Genomic DNA, 15379 nt, shown 5'->3' with positions numbered 1-15379 from the left:
AGAGTATAGTGAAGTGAAACACAATTTCAAACAAGAAAACCCTTGTAGATAAAACCTAAAAGATTCCAAGTTTATCAACATAATTTGTTTGAAGCAGTGAACAAAATCTTCATAAAGATTGCATATGTAAAATGACAATAATGAGAGATTTCAAGAAGAAAAATGAAGAGAAGAAAATAGATTTTTAGGTATAGATGAGTGATAGGAATAGAACAAAAAAAAAAAAAAAAAAAAGAATTTCTGTAAGAAAAAAGTCTATACGTTTAGAAATGAAAACTAAAGTTTTGAAAGTGTAGGTAAGTTGATCGATTAAAATTGAAGTCTATAAAGGAAAATTTCTTTTTAATTTTCATATCATGTAGTCCCAACCCTAATACTATAGAATTATTAGTGGATTTCAAAATCCACCACATTTATGGCCTCATGTTGATGCATGTTTATTCTTTTTTTTTTCTTGTTGTTCATCCACATACATATACATGACATTCGTATAGGTATGGACGTCAGCATCAGTTGTGAAATATAGTTTGTTGATTATAATTTTAAGGTCCACCGAACACAAGTTTCACTTAATACAATATTTTCCCTAAATAAAGAATTTGATCCCCAAACATGAGATTGGATGGTCAAAATTCTATGGTATTTCTAGACATGCAATCATTGAATTACCTGCATCAATTAGGGAGTTTGGGTAGATTTTGAAGCCCTTATTATTTTAAAAAGAATTTGATAGTCTATGCTTATTACAACTATATTAGTCTTATAAAAAAAAATTCATTATTATCAAATTTATTATCAAGTTTAGCAGGGCCAACTGTTTTACTAACATCCAATCCATCTATCATGTACTTCCCTTGATACTCTTATATAGCTTTAAGAATAGAGCTCGGCTATTCTTGAATGAACAACATGAGAGAAGGATGGGACGTCCACCACTAAAAACTCCTACACTGCATTTGGGGGCCATTGTAATAAGTAGAAGACATCCAATTGGTGGGTGCATGTTTTAAGGCTCTCTTAGCGCATTAAAAAAAAAAAATTAAATAAATAAAAATTCAAGTTCTTCTTTTATAATTTGCGAATTTTGAAAGGTTCACGGCTCAAGCTCTACGGTATGAATTTATTCGTTGTACACACCTGCCCAAATATGCAATTTATTTACCTAACAGATTAACACTTAAAAGCTACACAGAAGAGCAGGTAAATTGATTACACTGAAACTCTTTTTCGTTATAAGATGTTTACAACTAAAAGAATTACGGGCTTCCAAACGACCCCTAATGGATTAGTGGACATTTCGTAGACGGCTAGAAATGAAAATTATCCAACAGTCCTATCTCAATGAACTCCTATTAAAATTACACTTATGCAAGAGGCCGATTGTATATTAGACGGTTTGGATTGATGAGCAGACCCAATGGATGTCAAGATCATTCATTATGAAAGTGGACAAACACAAAAATGTGCCATCGCTAAAATATCCACACACTTCACATATAGTAGTGGAAATGGGCCAGATTTGGGCCGGCCTGGCCCCACACTTAAACCCAGCATGTCATATATAGCCCACATGTAAACATTCAATCCCCACTAATTTCTGTGGTGTGGTCCATTGAGCCTTTGATCTCTTCATTTTTTTTTATCTCATACCATAAAATCTCATGAAATGGATGGACTGTATGGATATAACACATACATCATAATGAGATCCACAGAACTTGGTGACGTAGACATACCACCGCACACCACGCAATCCGTTCCCACTGTGGATGGACCATGTTTCAAAAGTTACACTCTCGATCATCATACAATCATAGCCATCACTACTCTCCACTTTTCCACACTGGATGCTGACCGTTGATTCGAAGGATACTGATTAGATGGCTATGATCAACTGATTTATACTTCGAACCCGGTTCCATCCATGGTAGGTCAAACTAGACGGACGGTCGGATGGGCAAGTTGCTCTGCTTAATCTTATCGGTGGTTGGCAGAGAGAAAGAGAGGAAAAGAGACATTTGCTACATGTTAGATAAGTGGGACCCACAGGCCACAAGAAAGCAATGCCACAGAAATATTTCTTTGCGGAGGTTTGCTGAGGCCTCATGCGCGTGCAACCCTGCCCATCCATATCATGAGCGTGAAATCCCAGCCTTCCACTTGGGTGGGCACAATGATCAGATCAACATCCAATGTGTCTCATTCCTCCAGGTGGGACACAACTAGCTAATAAATAAACTGATGGTTGAAACTTTTTTTTAATAGCCGTCCATTTGTATTGTATCCAGTGGCCCACCTGATCTTCAGGATCCAAACCGTCTATCCCACCTCACGTAAAGCTCTGACCTTACGCACGTGCACCTGTTGTTAGGCAAGCTCCACCCGCGTGTGGGTTTGCCACACCTTTCCTATTCATTGGAATAGACTACACATCAACGGCCGAACGAACGATTACTATCCTTAGAAATTATGATGAGTAGAGATCGGGTGCTATTATGCATTGGTGGGGCCCATTCTTTTTATGATGAGAAAACAAGGGCTGCCATTATGCACGGCATCTGTGGACCCCATGGTCACACTACTAAGTCAGTTTTGCACCATTTCAGAAAATGGGGGTGACTCAACAGCCGTTCACGTGGGATGGTTGTGCAGCAATCCAGACCATCCAAATCGCTGACCTAACTGAAAAAACTCCCTAACAGTATAACACTAGCCATCTGATTTTTTATTTTGAATTTGGATCACTCAATATTTTACTTTATAAACATCAATTTGATAGCTATTGATCGGATGCTTATGATAGCTTGATCATCATGAATTCATGGTTGTGATCCATCTATGATGGGACCCAGAATTTGGATGGCCTGGATGGTTGTACATCAGTGCCAGATGTCGTTGATGAATCACCACCATTTTAAAAAAATGGTGCTAAACTAACATAGGAATCTGCCGCACATCTTATTAGCTTCTTCCGTTATGTGGTTGACCACCGTTTCAAAAGACGGTGATGACTCGTAAAGTGTATACATGGTAGTCAGGAACCGTTCAAATAGCGGAGCCCATCGTGGATAGATGTTGACCCACAATTCACTATGATCAAATAATCCTATCCATCCATTCGAAGTTCTTGAATGGATGGTGAAAAATAAAGCTCTCAACAGCTCGAGTTCAATGGGCCAAAGAAGATGGCTAAAATTCTCTGGTCCATGTGATCTTTAGCCTAACTTCGATCAAAGTGGGGCCCATGATTCGACGATCTAGATACCCGTATTGTATGCCACGTTTTATAATTGGTGGGCCACTGCCATTTAGAAAATGGCAGTGAACTACCACCCTAGTACATACATTGACTCGCTCTTGGAAATAATGTTTTATATTTTGGTACATCCAAAGAGCTGGCCTCAGATGGGGCTAGAGCTGGGCATCGGACCGAGCCGAATCGAATTCGGTCCAACTCGACTCGGTCCAAGTTTTGACTGGCCTAACCTGAACTCGGTCCAATACAGGATCGAATCTGGGTCATTTGACTTGATCCAATCCTAACCCATGCTGAGTTGAACCAATCCAAGTCGAACTCGGTCAGGAAAACCAAGTCGGATCGGATTTGGCTAGGTCCGGATCAGTTGTGGTTCAAATGATCATCTGTTCCAGCTCACATTCACAGTCTTAAGGTGCAAATCATTGTACTGGATTTGGTGAGTCTAAAACATCGATTTGTACCATCCTTCATGTTGGAAATACCATAGAATTGTATTGGATTTGGTGAGCCAATAGGCTGATCCTAGATTCAAATACCATACAATTCCTAGAGATTTATAATAAGAATAATAAGGTATAATACCTCGTCGCAGTCTTTCTTTTCCATCTTAGGTTATTTCAGGGGCTTTGCTTTTCCACCTGCATCAACAAAAGGAAAAGAAGATGATACATCGAGACATACTGAATATGCGAGTTTTTCTTTCGATTGCTGTGAATACACAGCTAGAAAGATCTTGGTTTCGATTTTCGATGTATACGAGAGAGAGACGTACCTTTCTAATGTGATAGTGTTGCATGTGTTGCTGCTCTGCTCAGGATCACCATAGCCTTTTGTTCCATGGGCCATGCAAAGATAATTGGATAACCTGTACCATCCATTCTGCAGGGTACTATTGTGGATGGCGATACAAAAACTAACGTACTGATCTTGAAAATGCAGTTGCATTTCTATATGGAAAACGGAGTTGAAACGACTGGTTTAAATTTTTGGACCCCACCATGATATATATGATATATCTGCACTATCCATCAGTTTTAGCATAGCATTTTGAGAGATGGGCCAAAAAATGAGCCTTATCCAATACTCAAGTGGCCCACACAAAAAGAAACAGTGACACTGATGTGTTTTTAATGGTAAATGTTCAATTCCATAAATCTTGTGGTGTGGTCCACTAGAGCTTTGTATCAGCCTCATTTTTTTTTGTCAAACCTTAAATTCAATTACCATAACAGATGCACAGTGTGGATAAGACACAGACATAACGCTGGCCCCGCCCCCCCCATATATTTCACAATGTCATCAGTTGTAAAGCTTGAAAAAGTGAGTGTCGAATACAGCATTGATAACAACAACATAATTACACAGTAAAGTAATTATTACCCATTTCAAATGTATTTACCAAAGCTTTGGAAAATCAAACACGCCCCAAAAATTTCCTTTTAAGCGTTCCTATTTCTTTAGAAACAGCAGTGGTAAAATTCATCCATTTAGCATAAATTTTTACTATGTTCTATCATAGATAGCAGTAGAGAAATCGATGGTTCTGATCATCCAAAACTGTAGTATAAGGATATCATTGGTGGAGTACGCATGTTATATACACCTACACATGGAGATTACTATAAGCATATCATTGACAGATCTAGTAATCCACCGGAGGCTTTATTTCCCTAGACTCTGCACGCTACGCCGCCCTATTCGATCTATCAAATGGGCGAAACCGTCATAATGACAGATTTCGTAGTGAGTTCACCACAGTTGTCTTCTGGAGCTTTGATTTATATATATATATATATATATATATATATATATATATATATATATATATATATATATATATATATATATATATATATATATATATGTATGTATGTATATATATATATATATATATATTGATTTCTAAAAATAGATGAGTTGGGTTCGGCCTATTTGAATTGGCCCATTCAACTCGGTCCGGTCAGATTTTCTAATGACCCGAACCCGATCCGATTAACAGTCGGATCTGCTTGTTCCTACTCGAACCTGCCCTTCTATTTGAATCAGGTCGGATCGGGTAGGATCTATCGGACCAGGTCCATTATGCCCACCTCTAGATGGGGCCTACTCACCCGAGATTGAGCGGCTTCGGTTGACCGTCCATCCAGTAGGCCATACATGAATTGCCATCCATTAGTAAATTACATTTCGAATTATTCTAAAAGCGTGTTTTAGCCATTTTTTTCCATTTAACAAATCATGAATTTTGAAAATCTGTTGATCGACGGCCATTAGCAATTCACCAAATCCTTACCCTTTCAAAAATAAAAAAGTCATCTTTCAATGATTGTTATTTCTTGTGTGTTTGGTTGGGCCAAATATTACCAAATATCGCAATGTTTAGTGCAACCAATCACACCATTCCAAATTCACAAAATCAGAGATTCCCGCAACGGGATGATAATCAATCCATGCAGGGGAACTGTGGGGCCCATCATGAAGTATGGGTTTTATCCACACTGTCCATACATTTATTCATATCGTTTTAAGATATCAACCCAAAAATGAGACAGATCCAAGGTTCAAGTGGACCACAAAGTCGGGATTGAATGCCCACCATTAAAAACATCTTGGTTGCCACAGAAGTTTTGGATCAATCTGATATTTCCTTTTTCCCTTCTTCTAGGTTTATATGACCTTATGAACAAGTCAGATGGAAAATCAACATCACCGTGGCCCCTAGGAAGGTTTCAAAAATGGACGTCATTACCACTGCTATAGTGTGGTTTATTTGAGCTTCAGATCTGCCTCATTTTTGGTTTTGTACTCTAAAATGATCCTATAAAACGGATGGACGGTGTAGATAAAGTGGCCCCCAAAGAGCCTTGCCTGTATGGATTATCCTCCTATGTCTTCCAAGAAGCAGTAAAAGCTCAAATTTATATTAGTTTGATTACAAATAACAAACTTTAGGATTTGTTAAATCCAAATTAAGGTTAATCTCTGAATTTTTCAAATCATGGATTTGCCAAATCTATATTCCCATTTGCTAATCGCAAACATGCCTTGACTATCCATTAGAAGATTGCAAGTGATTAACTATAAAGATATTTTATATTTATAAGTTGCATGGGTCCAACGGCTTAGATTGTCCAATTGTTGTGAATTGTTTGATGATTGCGTGCCCATAGTGAGACCCATGAGAAATAAGGTGGGGTTATTTGACAGGTGATGTGGAATAGATCTATGTGGGTCCAACTTATCAAATGCATGATGATGGGAAATGATTTTCTTATGCATTTGTTAGTTTTATTTTATTGTATTTACAACCGATGGCATACCACCATTTCTTTCGTCCAACATGTCGTGTTCTTGAAGACCTGGACCGATAGCCAGGCTACTTAGGGTTTGCCCAGTCCGGTCCTTTCTAGGTTTGGGTCTTGTTTTTGAAGACTTGGACCTATATCAGTATGGTACCCATCAGGTCTTTTGCTCTAGGTTTCTAGTTAGGTTTAAGTCAAATAAGAGCATTTGGATGGTTGAGATAACGTAATGGGTGGATTAAATCACATACACATGTGCCTATGAAACATGCGTAGTGTGTAAACGGTCTTCTTTACATGCATGTAGATAGGAAACCTTATTTCGTTACTAGAATAATCCATACATATTTAATACATTATATTTCTATTAAAACTAAGGCACAACCTATACCCAACTTGATTGAACCCAATCCATTTAAACCGGATCGAAGGTAATGAAGGAGACAAGCCTCAAATATTAGCGGGTTCATGAAAGGTAAGATTCAAATCCGACCCAATTTCTTAAAGAATCTAGAACGGTAGACTTGGACCCATTAAAATCCAGTCAAGTCCATCATATTGTCCAACTACTAAATTTGACGTATACTTGTTTTTGTTTTAACCATCCAAGGGTGATGCTTTTACATTTATGGCCTATTTGGATTAGAAATCATATCAATAATACATTATAAAAGTACAATAATTATACATTATAATACGTGTCTCTTGAAAAGCAGTAATTCTGACAATTCCGATGCCTAATTAGTTTATAATGATAAAATTATAATAATAATACTTTTACATTATTTCAACATTAGGTATAAATGATTATTAATATAAAAGATATAATATGTTAGTAATTGTACTTAAATATACAATGAATATATATATATATATATATATATATATATATATATATATATATATATATATATATATATATATATATAGGCACAACTTAGACTCAACTTAATTGAACCCAACCGATTTTAACTAGATCGAAGGTGATGAACTTGTCTAGCCTCAAACTTTAATGGGATCATAAAAGGTGAGAATCAAACTTGACCAATTTTTTAATGAATCTAAAAAGGTAGACTTGGGCCCATTAAAATCCAATCAAGTCCATCATTTGGTCCAACTACTATGTTTGACATATACTTATATATACTTATATATATATATATATATATATATTAAACACACATAGACACCCCCCACACACTCACGCTGTAGTGGAATTTCACCACCCATGGGTACTCGAACCCTTGACCAGGTATATTTGATATATACTTATTTTTGTTTTAACCATCCATTTCAATGGTGATGCTTTCGATATTTATGGCCTATTTGGATTAGGAATCACATAAATAATGCATTATAAAAGTGCGATGATTACAAATTACAGTACCTGTCTCTTGAAAAGAGGTAATTCATGTGACAATTTCGATGCTTACTTTAGGATGGTAAAATCATAATAATGATACTTTTACATTATTTCAATGTTAGGTCACAATGAAAATGCAATAACTTGTTAAATTTTGATAGAAAATTTCCTGCACTAAAGTGTGAAATTTAATATATAATATTTCTATTAAAACTAACTAGGCTCAACCTAGACTCAACTTGATTGAACCCAGCCCATTGTAACCAGATCTAAGGTGATGAACCTGACTAGCCTCAAATTTTAATGGGGTCATGAAAGGCGAGACTCAAACCCAACCTAATTTCTTAGCGAATCTGGAAAGGTAGACTTGGATCTATTAAAATCAAGTCAAGTCCATCATATGATTTGTTACGACCTAGATTTTGGATACTTGGGGTGTACTTTGGATCTGAGATCCTCTTCATGACTTGTATACTAAGTGTAATTAAATTAATTAATATATTTACATAAAATCCACCTAGCTAGTAGTACTACTATAGAATCAAAGTTCCATTCATACTTAGCCACATTTCATGAATAAGAAATCAATAATCTATTTCGATCATTAGTTATTAACATATCTGGACCCTTCAATTCGGAGTCTTATGTAATAAAATAAATCTTGTCCAACAAACTTGAAAAAAGGAAATAATAATCTAAGAACATTAAATGAAATTAAAATGATAATCATGGTTGGCCTAGGGCAGTAAATTCTTCCTCGTCAATTAGGGCCACATGTCCCTGGGTCCTTTTGTAGCTTAACCACGTCCTTATATTCTTAAGCCACTGGCATACCCTCAACTATATCTATACAGTTTTACATCAATACAGGATAAGTTGCTAGGCTAAATAAAAAGTCATGACATGGTTCTTACATCAAATTAAAATAAAATAACAATAATTATAAGCGATACAAGTTTAAAAGGAAATGTAAATGTTATGTAATGCATGCATGAATGAACGCATCAAGTGGAAATCCGTCCACTTGCTTGTGTTGGAATCTTATCAACCCGCATCCGTCCCTTGATGAAATTCTACCACCACTCCATCGAAATTACTGATTAGGAACAACTTAATCTTTGGTTTAGGAACATTTATAAGTCGTTCCTAATGGGACTGGTTTTCACCATCCCCACACTTAAACAGAAGCCCTGCTCCATCTTGTATGGGCCCACTGTGAAATTAGGGTTTTATCCACGCCGTTCATCACTTTTCTCGTATAATTTTATGTTATGTTTAAAAAAATGAGGTAAAACTAAGACTTACGGAGACCACAAAGTAGGGATTAAACGCCCCACCATTGAAACCTTCTTCAGAGGTGTGGTAGTTTTGGATTGTCTAGGTGGGGAGTAGGACGCAAGATGCGGATTTACTGCCAAAGCTTTTCGGAGAAAGTTTCCGCACAAGGATGCTAGGTGGGGCCTAGTATAATGTATGTGAGAAATCCATATCGTCCATCTTTTTTACTAGTTCACGAGAGGGAAAATTAAGGAAAGAAATTTCTACCGTTGAAACATATTTGGGCTCAAACCGTTTATAAGGTCATTTCCAATGGGATGAAGTGAAAATACTAAAAAGATAGCCTGATACAAAAGTTTAATGGCTATAATAATGCTTCAACGGTGCTCACTAAATGCCCAACATTTCCTCTCGTGTGGCCTACTTGAGTATTGGATACACCTAATTTTTGGTTGCACCTACTAAAATGAACTCGAAAAATGGATGGACGGAATAGATTTCTCACATACATCTTGGTGGGCCCCACCCAGCATCCTTGCGCAGGAACGCAAATGGCTTTCAGACGCAAGAGTCCGCTCCCCTGTACACCCCAGACCTCCCGATGGTCTGGCGACAACGCCCGAAAATTCCCCAGCAGTCAGCACTCGTTCCACTCATCACCTTTTGATTGCGTCTCTCGATCCTCAAATAACCTGTAAATCATAATCCAGAACTCGAATTTATCCCTTTTAGGGCCTGTTTGGCCAGGTAGATTGGAAGGGATTGAATGGTATTAGGGTGGATGGCACGGATTTCTAGGTAATGATGGTGTTGTTGGTGGATTGTCTGGAGATCCATGGGATTGATATATCCCTGAATTGCTACATCTAGTCTGTTTGGCGCGCCCGGCCAATCCCGGTATTAAACCTTCTCATCCCTTCTAATCCCTCAAACCAAACACGTCCCACGCAAATTTGAAGGATTAGGGTGGATTTGATGGGATTTAAATGTAATGATGGTGTTGTCAGCGGATTGTCTTGAGATACATGGGATTGGGATCAGATCACCGACTCTGTTTGGCACGCCAGGCCAATCCCGGGATTTGACTTCCAATCCCTTCCAATACCATCCAATCCCTTCCAATCCGACCGGCCAAACAGGCCCTTAGCGATTCTCCATTAGATTCTCTCTGGAATGGTTTGATTTAAATTAGAATTCCGTAAAATCACGTAAATGAAATTATTTTTTGATTTCATTAGTTCATATGATGATGCCCACCTTTGATTGATGTACATTCCTTTAAATAATCTTATAATAAGATATCTCATTTAAATGAATTTAGGGATTAAAAACAACATTGCAAAAATTAAAGTGATGTTAGAATTTAAAATCACTTAAATGAAATTATTTTATGATCTCACTAGTTTACATGATGAGGCCCACCTTTGATCGATCTAAATTCATTTAAATAATCTTTCAATAAGATTATAAATGGTGTGGGTCTGAGTCTGTCCCGGGCTAGAGCCCTGCCACCCTCTTTTATACAAGATGTAGGCTAGTCATTTGACGTGCCTAATCATGCATGATATTGACAAAAATTCACTTGAAACCTTAAATGGGCGGGGCTGATGGGCTATTAGATGCAGCCCAAGCCTGCCTGATTAATAATCTGGCTTAAATTTTTGGCCAGGTCTGGCCATTGGGCCTGGTATATCAGCCCAAGCCCCAACTCAGGCCAAGACAACTCTAGTTACATTACGGGAAGGGGGAAGGGCAATTGTTAGCCAATACATAGAAGCAAGCTTAATACCCATTTTTCTAGGGTTGATTTTGCTTTGTCATTGGCTTCTTGCAATACATAATAAAATAAAATCTTTAGTTTGGATGCCAAATCTGAAACTCATTATTGAATGTGAATCTCCATGGTTCGGACTCCATAGATGAAGCCCTTTTCTTTTCTTAAAAATAAAAATAAAAAATATTTTCTTTTATTTTTTACTAGATCTTTTAAAGGAGGGGTGTGCCCATCCCATGCAGTAGTGCAACACAGGGGCACCACTTAAGGGGCACGTTATCAAGCTACTATGGTAGGCCCTCCCCTATAGGAAATTAATTTAGTATCATGTGGACTGATGGCCCACATATCTTTAAACATCAATTTCAACTAATATCTTTGCACGTGCAGTGGGTGGTGTCAGCTGCCATATTTAATTTATTTACTGGAAACCAAACATGGGGACATGTCACAATGGACTGCTAAAAAGAGGAAGTAGTTTTCGTTTGAAGTACATTATAGGAAAGGGCATGACTGACCAAATTTGTCAAATAGGCATATTAATCTCAGTTGGTGAACAGAAATAATGTTCAAGCATATTTTAGTCGAGATGGTGATGAATGTAGTGTAAACCATTTTGAGAAGGGTTTTTGGTGTTTCACTTGCTTGTGAAACCGGTTATTCAACATGGAAGTTCATCCTCCAGTTAGATCCTACGTTATTCTATCTCTTGAATATTACTATCTATTTCGGCAAATATCCTTCAGTTATATTTTCTTTGTTCATTATAAATCTCATTTTGGTATTTCTCTTTTGTAAGGCTCAACTAATGGCACAATTCGCTCAAACCTTTTGGCACTCGCTGCTTCAAGCGTATAACTTGAATTTTCATTTAGGATTGTGAAATACATTATAATACAAGCTATTCAAGTTTATTATGTTTATTTTGTCTCGTTTTGTATTCTCATGGAGTCGATCCCATCATATGTAAATGATTTGAGAGGATTTTTTTTTTTTTTTTCATCATCGATGTGGTGTCCAATACTTAAAATTGATCCGGAGGTCACTCATAATTTCTTTATTTCTTTCTTATGTTGCTTACAATTGTTTATTCTGTCTTATGTTGCTTACAATCGTTTATTCTGTAAAGTTGATTTGACTTTGTTTCTCAAATATTTGCAGATGACAATCAATTATATGAGTAGCAAAGAGAATAACATACTTATGGAGAGAGATGGTTTTTCATCGCCAATGGTCTGTTTCGAGCATGTATCTTGATTCTAGAGCTGTTGGATGTTATATGTTATATAATATATGCATCTCTACCTTTTTCCCCTGTTCTATAAATAATGCCTACATATGTACATATATGCAACGGATGGTTTGAATCAGACATCGGGTGTTTGACTCTATGCAAATATGTGGCCTGGCTGATAAGCAAAGTGATCTGATTTTGCACCATTGATCTTCATGGTGGGCCCACCTTGTGCATGTCTAGAATGTCCGACATGCATGTTGCCGTGTGTGAGAGGAGAATGCCAAAAGTTGTATTTGAGCACACTTGGCATTGCTCTATAACACAAGCAGTGGCTATGCCAACTAGTTTCTACTGCATTATTGCCCGAGTTGCTGACTTTTAGAAGTTCAATACCATAAGGATGTGAACTAATTGATTTCTTACTTCCAATAGAAGACCATGGAGATTTTTGTTGTATATCCTAGATGGTGTGTCACTTTGATAGATGAATTCTTCTTCTTTGTAAACAAGGAAGACACTGTTCTCCCCTATAAACATGGATTATCTTGTTCAATAATCAAATACTAAAATGTTAAACACAGGACAACCAAGAAGGCACCTGCTGACAATAGGCTGGAGTGTGTTTGTAAACTTCAAGAGACTGGTTGTTGGCGATGCATTCATCTTCCTATGACAAGTAGCTTTCTCATGCTGGGGTGATTCCATTGAGGTTTTCCCTAATACCGTTCCTACAATACAATCCAACACAATGAAATTTTCTATGAATTTGTACCATGGACGGGTGCTGTTAGTTGGGAAATTGCTCAATGGGGTTACTTGTATATTAGGTTATTAGGATGATTTTTAGTTCTTACCAACAAGAAAGAAATATGATCTCTAATTCATCATCATGATTAACTAAAATGAGATGAACTCATTTTTAGGTGGCATCTAAACAGACCTTCAAGTGTAAAGAGTTACATGTGAGTTTTTGCACTCTCACATGTTTGTGATCACATGGTTCATCCCCCTTCATTACACTCTTAAGGAGTGTGTAACAAGCTGATATGCAGGGTCCCCTGCCTTAGCATGTATGATTTTGTGGTCTCATGCATACGTGGCCCATCGAACGAAGATCATGGGTTTGATGGGTACCACTTCGCTATTTGCTTAGTTTTCATTGAATGTTGACTAATGTTTGGTTTTTTTTTTTTTTCCCCCTTAATTGTATAGGTGGGTTGATCCTCTTCAGGCCTGATCATAGTTGCCCACTCCAGTTTGCAAGAGCTACAGTGTTTCTTAGTAAATTATACAAAGAATATCTTGGTATTATTAGGAGTTATGGGGGGAGTTGTGGTTCTCAGTCATTTTCCATGACGTGTCATTTGTTGATAATGTGGGTTTAAAGCTCATCATGTTGTGTGCATGATATCCAATTTTTCCATCACATTCGCCACCACATTTTCTTCTTATATGCCAAAACTTAGGCCCATTCAATTCTTAGAATTCAACTACATTAATTATTTCGGTGGTTTAATCCAAACTGTCCAAAATTTGTTTCTTGATTTAACTTTGGTTTACACTTTAGTTTGAATGTAATCGTTATCTGAACTAGGCAAAGTGTGAACTAGCTTATATTTTGATAGATTTATGTTATATGATTTGTGATATTTGGGATATTTTGGGTTAACAGGTTTTATTTTTTGTATCTTACATTTCTATAGTCATTTCTGATTTTTAGTTGTATTGCAACATTCTTTGAGTTTTAAATATTTTTAAAAATACAGGTTTCAAATGAGAAAAAAAATCCTAAATAAGAAAAAATACCGTACCCCAAAATTAAGGATTGAGCGTGCCAAAATTGAAATTTTGCAACGGTTTTTAACCGTCCCTAATCTTTTGCGATGCCCTATTTTAGGAATGGTTGAAAACCGTTCCGAAATTGAACCGTTCATGAATAGGGATTTCGGTGTTGTGTCACTTGAGCACAATCCTAAGCAAAATTCATCCGTGGATAAGAGATGGGCAAAAAGCTGCCTAATGGCACATACAACACAGCATCTCAGTTTAAAATCAAGCCAATCGTAGTAGTCCATGTGGCTGCGATCCCTTCCATCCAGGGATGTCTATTGGAGGGACATGTATGGGATGGTGGCTCCACATGGTATTTCGGGAGTGGGAATGTTGCTCTTAGGGTGTTCATTGCATGAGTGTCAAGCTTGTAAAAGGAAGTGAGCTAATGTAGAGAGAGATTGAAGCCTATTCTTTGCACGGATGGACCGGAAGAAGTCCAAAGAGAAGCAAATGTGGTTCATTAGATCTAGGCCCGGTCCTACATGGGGCATGACATAATTGGGCCGCATGCACATCTGGATCAAAGAGATTCATTCCAGATAGAGGGAAATTAACGTTTGAAGTGCGAAACATAAAGCAGTCAACTTTTGGTGCATTCATCATTACAAGAATCACGACTTGTGAATTTTGAGTGGAACAGGTGATCAAGGCCAACTAACTCTCATAAGCAGATTGTGTCACTCTGTTTTGCAAGAAAACAACTTCTCCCTATTCAAAATCACAGTTTTATAAAAAAAAATTATAAATTTTAATAAGTTTTAGGTTAGACATATCTCATTCGTCTACGAATTTTAGTATACGATGTCTTCCTAGGATTTACATCTTATCATGCTAAGAATCATCTAACAAAATTAAATTAGGACTTTATATTTTTAGTAAATTAAACTAATTTGGATAAGTTTTAATTTAGTCATATTAGGACTCCTAATTAAAATTTAATTTTCTTTTTAAGTAATATAATCGTGAATCTAAATATTATTATCGATTAGTAAAGTTTTGAATTTTCTTTTCTTTACTGTCAATTCAAGAATCAAGAATAGCCTTGTGATTCAAGGTTTTCCACCCCGAGGCAGACGGTGACTCATCACCTGCATCATCAGTGCAAGGCATTGTATTTTGGGCATACATTGGATGGCTCTCAAACCGCATGCAGCTTGGTGTTTTTGCACCTTTTGGTGGGAAAACCGTCCACAAATCTCTTAGTTAAATGGAAGCGATGGCTGAGATGCAGTTAAGCGTTTCTTCCCTTCTTTCTACCCCATGATAAGGAGGCTCATTTCAGCTACTAATTTCTTGCATGGATGATACAATCCAATGAGGTAGTAATTCAAAA

At 37.0% G+C, this 15379-nt stretch overlaps 1 long non-coding RNA gene across 1 annotated transcript; it reads left to right on the top strand.

Annotated features, from left to right (window-relative positions):
• Positions 1-11459: 11459 nt before the first annotated feature.
• On the top strand, positions 11460-13804 carry LOC131250978 (uncharacterized). Its single transcript, XR_009173536.1, has 2 exons — positions 11460-12209; positions 13426-13804. It is a non-coding gene; the product is annotated as an uncharacterized LOC131250978 (long non-coding RNA).
• The last annotated feature ends 1575 nt before the right edge of the window (positions 13805-15379 follow it).

Source organism: Magnolia sinica, chromosome 7, assembly GCF_029962835.1.
Source record: "Magnolia sinica isolate HGM2019 chromosome 7, MsV1, whole genome shotgun sequence".
In the NCBI taxonomy this organism is placed as follows: Eukaryota; Viridiplantae; Streptophyta; class Magnoliopsida; order Magnoliales; family Magnoliaceae; genus Magnolia; species Magnolia sinica.
This window is presented reverse-complemented; position numbering and strand designations above follow the sequence as displayed.